The 8,835-nt window shown below is 37.4% G+C and overlaps 1 long non-coding RNA gene across 2 annotated transcripts; it reads left to right on the top strand.

The window, feature by feature from the left end:
- The first annotated feature begins 380 nt into the window (after positions 1-380).
- LOC143878506 (uncharacterized) lies at positions 381-8,576 on the top strand. 2 transcript variants are annotated; one of them, XR_013250995.1, is made up of 6 exons: positions 381-653; positions 6,325-6,419; positions 6,681-6,803; positions 6,894-7,382; positions 7,941-8,127; positions 8,260-8,576. It is a non-coding gene; the product is annotated as an uncharacterized LOC143878506 (long non-coding RNA). The 2 variants fall into 2 exon arrangements; XR_013250994.1 differs by having other exon boundaries at positions 7,941-8,576.
- The last annotated feature ends 259 nt before the right edge of the window (positions 8,577-8,835 follow it).

Here is an 8,835-nt window from a genome sequence, read left to right on the forward strand (position 1 = left end):
ATTTGTATTTTGATTTGGATTTGAGTTTTGGATACAAAACGCATCAATCATCTTCATGATCATGTTTTAAGAGAGAGAGAAAGAGAGAGAGAGAGAAAGAGAGAGAGTGAGTGAGGGAGGGAGGGATGTCTCGTTGCTGCCGGAGCAACGTCAAGGAGCAGCAATGGTGACGGAAGTTGCCACAAACGTTGATTTCCAAATAATGTCTCACAAAAAAGATTTGAAAATCGGAATTTTTTGCACTGTTGTTACTGATTTGAAAATTCTAAGGATCTGATCTAGTTCAAAATATAAACTAAATCCAAATCTAAATCTTGCTGGTATCCAAACTTGGCCTATATGATTTCTTTCATTGCGGTCTTTTGTGACCGCCGGTTTATGAATGAAGCATGGATTTACCGGCAGTCTTTTATGACTGTTGGTAAAACACATTTTAAGTAATACCCACAAGGCCACAACTATCCAAATCCCTTGTTTCCCCTCCCCTTTTTGTGATTTTCCAGCCCCCTTTTTCATCGCCTACTCCGTTTTTTCGTCACCTGAGACCATGCCCCGTTTTTCATTTCTTTTGCCTAATTTTCAAAACCAAGAAGATGAGGAATTACAAGAAAGAAGGAGAATAAAGAACGAAAGAAGCAGAAGAAAACATTAAGGTACTCGAAGGAATTGGGTTAGGGTTGTTTATTCTTCTTTTAATCTTGAATTTGGGGCTTCTTATTCAATGTTTTCTTCTCTTTTGTTGTCTGAGTTTCCTTTTTCCATTGTGTTTATTAATGTGACGTTGTTTCCTCAAAAAAAATCAGCACCTATGCCTGATTAGCCATTGAGAAATCCTCCTTGACCTCAAGCTTTAAATATCATTAAAGCTGTTACATTGTTTTGAGTTCTTTTTCTCTAACCTCTGTTTTAGATTGGGGTTTTTTAAGGACAGAACTTGATGAATTTTGGACTGGGTTTGCTACCTTGGAATTGAGGTGTTTATTTGGAGCTTATAAAGTGCAGGAATCTGATCTTATTTCTATAAGATCTTTAATTCAACTATAGCCATCTTTGCATGCCAAGTGATATCAAAGGGGTACTATTCATATGTATTGTGGCTGAAATGTTTGAACTTCCTATCACTCCCTGGTTGCCATTTTGTCATCCACTATGTGTTTGTTTTATTGGCTGAGTTATGAATTCGCACTTCATGAGAGAGGGCTTGCATAGAAGTGTTGTATATTCTCCTTTATGAAGAGTTCCCTAATGTCCAGATAAGGGGAAATAGAAAAAGAGAAAAACATTCAATCTATTTTAGATACTCTCATACGCATATTGTGAAACAACCAATTACTCCAAAAGCTTAAGCTGTTGGACATGTCGTTATTGAAACTTGTATGCTTTAACATTCCCCCTCACGTGTGGAACCTCTTTTTAGGGTTGGCCCACACATGGTACGTGTGGCCTCTCTTTTGGATTGGCCATTACATGTGGACTTTTAATATCAAGGAGTTCTGAATCCAAAACCTTTGCTCTTTGCTCTGATACCATTTGAAACAACCAATTACTCCAAAAGCTTAAGCTATTGGAGATGGCGTTATTTAATCTTTTATACTTTAACACATGGGTACCCAAGGTTCTCCATTTGGATCGTGTTAGCTAATCTTTCTTATTTGTATTCATTATTTGATATGCACTTTTATTTATGTTGAGACATTTGACCGTTGTGATAATCTTATTAGTCATTCTGCTAAATACTGTCACTTCTTTGTATTTTTTCCGTCTCTATGCTTCTGCAGTGGCTTAGTAGCTATCTGCGGATTAGTCATACTTGACCGGCTTCATATTGATTCCCTTCAGCTAACAATGACATCATATGTTTAAATCTTGAATCTTGGAAATATTTGGAATCATGATTTGTTCAACACTAATTACATTATGCTCTTCTAGGAATGTAAAACAGAAATGCCCTCTCTTACTAGAGTCCTAGAAGTAGTAGATATGTGGTTGTTTGATCTCATTTAATGCTTCTGATGAAGATTTTGAGGAATGTAGATGCTCTAGATTCAACTGTGAACCAACTCACCTGATTTCCATGAAATGGGGATGTTTCAGATTTGTGGAGATCTTCAAGGATAAGTCCACATGAGGTTGCTCTTCAGAAATTCTTTTTTACCCGTTAAGGACTAGATTGTTGACCTTTTTTGTTTGTTTAGTTCACATTAATCATGTTAAGTATTTTACCAAGCAAGTGGATGCACCTCTATGTCTGAAGTGCTATTTCTTTTTTCTTTTTTTTTTGAAAATTGACAATTTCATTGATACTATGAAGATTACATTGGGGACTAGGGGTCCCTACTTGCATTACATAGAATCAATTAAGGGTGGCTAGGAACATGCTCCTAGACTAGTAAAAACCCAAAAAATGATCTTCTGGGTCAACTACTACAACGAGTTCTACACTTCCATGCGCTGCCACCTTGCCGAATACCTATTTCACTTCCCTTTCGAATTCTTCATCTACTACCGCAGCTGAAAAATGCCTACACCATTCCCCCGTCCTTTCCTTTACATTGCACAATGGTCTCATTTGAAAGTGCCATATTTGTGGACCCTATCAAATCATAGTTGTGACCTACCACGTCACTCAAACTGCTCCACCACTTTCTAGCCGGCTAATTCAAAATTTCAAAATCCCGCTCAAAGGCCTAAAGCTATTGTGCGCCTCTAACCGTGCACGATAGCCAAATCCATCGAATCTGATCATCGGCGGCCTCCACCTTGCGCCACTGCCCGTTCCAGGGGATCCCCATTAAACCACCAAGCCAAAAAACCCTAATCTAACCCTAGAGACCACCATTTTTACCCTAATTTCTTCCCCTTCAGTTTCATCAGAACCTAAAATCCTAATCCTACCCTTATTTTTACCTAATCCTAGAGCCCACCATTGTTCACCCTAATGCTACCCCTCTACCCCCAACCTTGCACCTTGATCAAACCCCATCTTTACCCTCCACATCCAACCTCTTCCTTTTTCCCCCTGAATCCAGCCACCCTTTTTCACACTCCTGCCACGTCCACCACTTCCGACAACTCATCAGCCCACTTTCTCCATCCACCCAACCCAGATCCGATCATTTCCTTAATAAATCCGGTCCCAGATCCGGCCATTTCACACCTCCAGCCACCATTGCTGCATCCCTAGTGAGATCTGCCCAACTCCGGGCATCATCCGGCCACTAAACCTACCTTACCCATTAAGAGAGAGAAAGGGAAAGATAAAAAAAATAGGAAAGATAGATCTAAAGAGAAAGAGAGACCAGAGAGGAAAAAAGAGGGGGGAGTAGAAAAACAGAAAGAGAGAGAACAGGAAGAGATCAGAAAAGTGAAAGAAAAGAAGATAGGGGGAGAAAGAGAAATCAGGAAAGGAGAGAGGGAGATCGATTGAAGAGAGAAAGATCTGCGAGAGAAAAAGAAGAGAGAGGGAGAGACGGAAGAGACGAGAGAGAGAGAGAGAGAGAGAGAGAGAGAGAGAGAGAGAGAGAGACGAAATAGGGAAGAAAACGCCTCCCTCCCTAGGGTTTCCATCGACCTAGGGAGGGAGCTCCAAAATCGCCTAAAAAGACTTTGCAACTTGAAAAATGCTATTTCTGATGCTAGGCCTTAATGTGTGTACTCTAAATGAGAATGCATAGCTTGATGGTTTACCAATGTGATGATGCCTCTTTGCAAACAAGGTTTTAAATTTCAGTTTTGGGTTTAGGTCGTTTCGGAAACAGAAGCATTTAGGTTTCACTGGAAATCTTGTAAAATCACAGAAACACATGGAAATATAGGCAAATGATGAAATTTTTTATCTTAAAAAAAATGTGGAAATGATAAAATTTTGGGATGAAACTTTGGGAAATGCTAGAATAAGCACAACTACATACTTATAAACCATCAAATAAGCAACAAAACCATCCATAATGGCTTAATCATATTGAACACCTAGTGAAATGCTTTGTCACACATGTCTAGAACAGTCAAGCCAGTAATGAAGTTAAATGTAAAAAAGTATATGAAAGTACAATGACCAGTCTCCCCTCTAAAGACCCCAATTCTATGTAAATACCACATAGAGTTACGAAGTATTATTTCTCCCTGTTGATCTGACACCTCATGCATAAGATACGGTTACTTTCTTGTGTGGTTCAATGATGTTACCTATCAAATATCATTCTTTGCATTAATGAAATGAAATGCAAATAATGACATTTTTCCATTTTTTTTTGTCGTTCTTACCATTTTGGTCGAATTTCGAGCATTTGGTTGAATTTGGGAATTTCGGTCAAATTTTGGTCGAATTTCAGGAATTGCAGTCAATTTCGGAGAAATAATGACGTAAGAGGAAATCATGTAAATTTCGTTTCGGTGGGGATGAAAATTGAAACATTTTGGTCATTTCGAGGAATTTTATATCATGTTTTAAATTGTTGATCTTTAAGCAAGTACTAACAGATGTTGGACGAGAATGGTGATGCCAAGTCATTCCTAGAGGGTGTTGGTATTGAAAATTCACTTGAGTTAGTGACCCGGCTTCAGCAGCCCTTTAGAGTTTTATTTCTCCACCTGCATTTATCATTTACTTTCAGAATCCACATACCTCACATCCCTACAGGTTAAAGCATAGCTTCCGCAGTTCACCCTGCATCATTAACTTCTATTATGATCTTACCCAAGGTTTTAAATTTCGGTTTCGGTTTCAGTTTCGGTCACTACGGAAATGGAAACATTTCGGTTTCGGTTGGAAATCTCGGTGGAAATCCTGTGCACTCAAGGAAACATCTGCAAATGATAGATTTTAAAGATAAAACTTCAGGAAATGCTAGAAGAAGCACAGATACACACTTAGAATCCATCACATAAGCAAGACTACCACCCATGCATGGACACGAGTGTCACGTGTCGGACACGGCAAACCCCTAAACTTTAGAAACGGGGACACGGCTAAAATAGAAAGTATATGTAATCATGATTTGTGGATATGGATTCATGTGTCCAGTTTTGACATGGAACGAGTTGTCTAAATGAGGTAAACACAATATTCAATAAAAAAAACATAATGTCACACTTGACACGGTACAAAAACATGTCCCCACACCCACATTAAGTCTAACACTTCCAACAATACAAGTAAAAGTGTCCAAAGGAGTGTCGAAACGTCTGGACACGAGTGTCGTGTCGGACACGGCAAGACACGTGAGTCGGCAATAAATTCAAAGTGTCGGCCAAATCATAGTTTAAAAGTATCAAACTCCTAGTAAGATGCACTGTCGCACATGTCTGGTAGTTTAGTACATACAAAATTTCACATGTAATTCATATAAATATGTGTACATAATACGTACACCATATTTTGCATGCAATTCATATACATATAATTATGTAATACATAGTAATATGGTATACTACTATTACACCTAAGATTTGGTTTATGCATTTCGGTCATTTCGGTTTCATTGAGGATGGAAATGGAAACATTTCGGTCATTTTGTGTCCGTTTCGGTGGAAATTTAAAATCACGATCTTACCAGTAGACCTACTCCTCTCTTGAATGATTTGAACATTAGGACTCTCTTTGTTTTTTTGTTAAGCTATGTCTCTAATTTAAAAAGAATGCTTATTTAGAGAATCTTTTAAGTTGGAGGCCAATATACAAAGGATGGGATTAAAGAGGATTTCATGGTCAATGGTCATTAATAACTAATATGATTTCTACTGGGGTAGGAGTAGCTGTTACGAATCTTCTAAGGAACTACACGAATTTTGGTTGGTTTAGTTCCTTTAGGTTTAGGGAAGTCAAAATCTGATTGATGTTGGCTTAGATTAGGAATTGGTAAGCATTAATGTACAATCCCATTCGATTGTGCTTACAAATGTGTGGATTATTATGAAGCACTAGGATATGCCAGAAACAAGAACATTGGTGTTACACTATAGTGAAAACAGTACAGGAAAAAGGTTTGTTTATTTTGTTGTGCATCTAGATAAAGCTATACTCTTCATTTCCATACTGAATTTATATTTTGTTGCTTCTGTCCATGAATTCTTGTGCTCATTGCTCTTTTTTTTCTTTTAAAATTTTTTTTCTTTTAAAAAAAATAAAAAATCTCTATAGGTTGTGGTCGTGCACCCTGAAAAAATGTGGGAGGCCCATTGGCAACTGGTCCTCTGCCTATTAAATGGTGGCCAACTTTTTATTTATTGTTTCATTGCCATCTTGAAATCGACGATAATTTTATAACTTCTAGTAGGTTGATGATATTGAACATTCAACAGGTCATAACAATGATAGATTTTCAGGTTCTTTCATATGCAACTACAAAGAGGAGATATGACGAACAATTGAGGAAGAATCTAAGAGTGTTAGTCAGAGGTCTCCTGGCACTTTACAACTGGTAATGATATACTTCTATTGATGCATGAAAATATGAATATCTATATTTTTACTATAGTACTAAGTGTGTCATTCATGGTAAGTGTTTATGCTATAGTGTTTTATCTATAGGTTTAGTCCACAATTGTTCTACAGAAAAGCGTACTGGTGCATTATTTTATTTTTTATGTATGATATTTTTGAAGTCTTTATTTTTTACATAGTTAATCTTGTGAGTGATATACTTTTCAATAGTGGAAATTTCTTCTATGTTGTTTCATAGCGTGGAAATTATGTAAAAGACGAAGTATGGCATGGGCTTATAGTCATGATAAGCAACGCCTCTGACCTTCGTGGATATACTCTAAGGTCCCTTTACAGGGCATTCCATACTTTATGTGAACAGGTACTTTACATTAATTTTTTGTAACCATGTTGAATTATGAGCTTGTTCATTTATCTTTCTCTTTTTGAAAGAGTTGTTTACATTATGCAGGAAACTCGTGTTAGAGGCAGTTTGTTGCATTGGTGATATGGTGAAATGAGTTTGGCTACTTCTGGTGTTGAAACAATCCATTTTACTATCCAGTTTTTGTTCTTGATGTATTGTATGCCAATATCAATCAGTCCAAAACTTATTTTAGTTCCTTACAAATTCAATCAGTCCAAAACCACCCGTGATCTAGAAAATACTTTCGAGTCCTGGGCTCCAGAGCCTTGTGCATTGCATTACCAAGAATATAGTCTCGCGAACAGCCCATTGGTTTTCCTCAATGCCCAATCCATGATACTTGTCGTGCTGTTCTCCAATGGCAGCCCAGTGCACGAGCCTCCCACCATTGCGGGGTTTGGGGAGGGCCAGATGTATGCAGCCTTACCTTGCTTTACAGAGAGGCTGTTTCTGGACTCGAACCCGTGACCACCAGGTCACAATGGAGCAACCTTACTGTTGCGCCAAGGCTCGTTCTGTTCTTCGATGTGAAGGGTAATTTTCTTTTTCTTTTTTTTCTTTTTTTTGTTTGATTTTGTTGTGACAGTTAGTAACATAACCAACATAGTCATCCAAGTGTTGGGATAGCTCCTTGATATATTATTTGGGGGCTCTTAGAGAATATTACACCCATGGTGGTTGGTTCCTAAACGTCACAAGGTCAATCAAATTTTACTTCCTTGCTTCTCAGTTGGAACTTGGAAGATCTCCCATGTGATTTTTTGGGCCATTTCTTTATTTTAATATAATTTGCTTTCAATTGGGCAAGTATTCTAGGGTTTGTGATATACATCGGAAGTACATTAGATCACTTGGTTGAGACATCTTTTACAAGAATTGTAAAAAAGTAGCAATAATCCAACTCTTATGTTACAGAGAACAGAGAAGATAGAAACATAGGCTTAGGGAGTCTTAACTCGGTTCCTTCATTCACTTGGTAGATTGGCATTCATCTTTATCTACCTGTTATTTTTCTTATTAGTGGATACAAAATGCGAAACATTTATAATTGTTTGTTTCATTTTTCTTATAACATTTCTTGTAAGTTTTCAGACAAATTCCAGTGATAGTGGCATAGAATGATGACACCAGAAGGATCCGGCATATGGATTCTAGACAACATCCTTCATCCTAGTGAAATTCATGCAGAAAAAGAATTGGCAGTAGAGATATCTTGTTTTACAGAGGATTTGCAAGATGTATCATCCCATTTTCAGGCCATTTATGGCTAAAAAACCCGGTAATGATCTATTTTAATGTAATGGGTTATAGCTCTTATTTGTAGATAACTGGTGTATTTAATTGGTAAGTGTTTCTTTGTTGCTTTGATATGACATTTTGTCTAGATACTATGACTTGGTTTGTTGTGTAGGGGCTCTAAGATGTATGGCATGGTTTGTTGTTTATGGGCTCTAAGATGGACAGCCTTGAAACTTTATAGTAGGATGTCAAGATATCTTGGTAATACTGTACTTTTTATGACATTTAGGCCAAGTATATTTGGTTCATCATATTATTGGAAGAATCTGTCGAGCAGACTGCAAATGTGGATGTTAGGATTCTCTTTCTTGTTGGCATTACTTTTGTTTCTAGAGTTTAAGCTGGAAATCTGATGTTTACTTCAAGATAATTTGTAGGGTGCTGAGAATGCTGAAACTTTACAGGATCCTTTTTTATCTCTTGGTATCATATTGTTATTTTTTTGGGGCTGTTTTACAAAAATAGATGCAAGCTTCCCTCATTAATGAGTATTGTTATGGACCGGTGAATTATTTTGGTGCCAGAATATGTGATTTTTTTGTGCGTATGTTATATGGAGGATGCTAAAATTATGCAATCTATAGTTCTGAATGAGTAGCATCACGGCTGGACATAGCTCGTAGTTGTACTAGCAGATAAAAAACTGACGTTATAAGCTTTAGCGACACCTCAATTACCTATACCGGCG

Source organism: Tasmannia lanceolata, unplaced genomic scaffold (genome assembly GCF_043159265.1).
Source record: "Tasmannia lanceolata isolate RefF3 unplaced genomic scaffold, GAP_Taslan_0.1 ptg000006l, whole genome shotgun sequence".
NCBI lineage: Eukaryota > Viridiplantae > Streptophyta > Magnoliopsida > Canellales > Winteraceae > Tasmannia > Tasmannia lanceolata.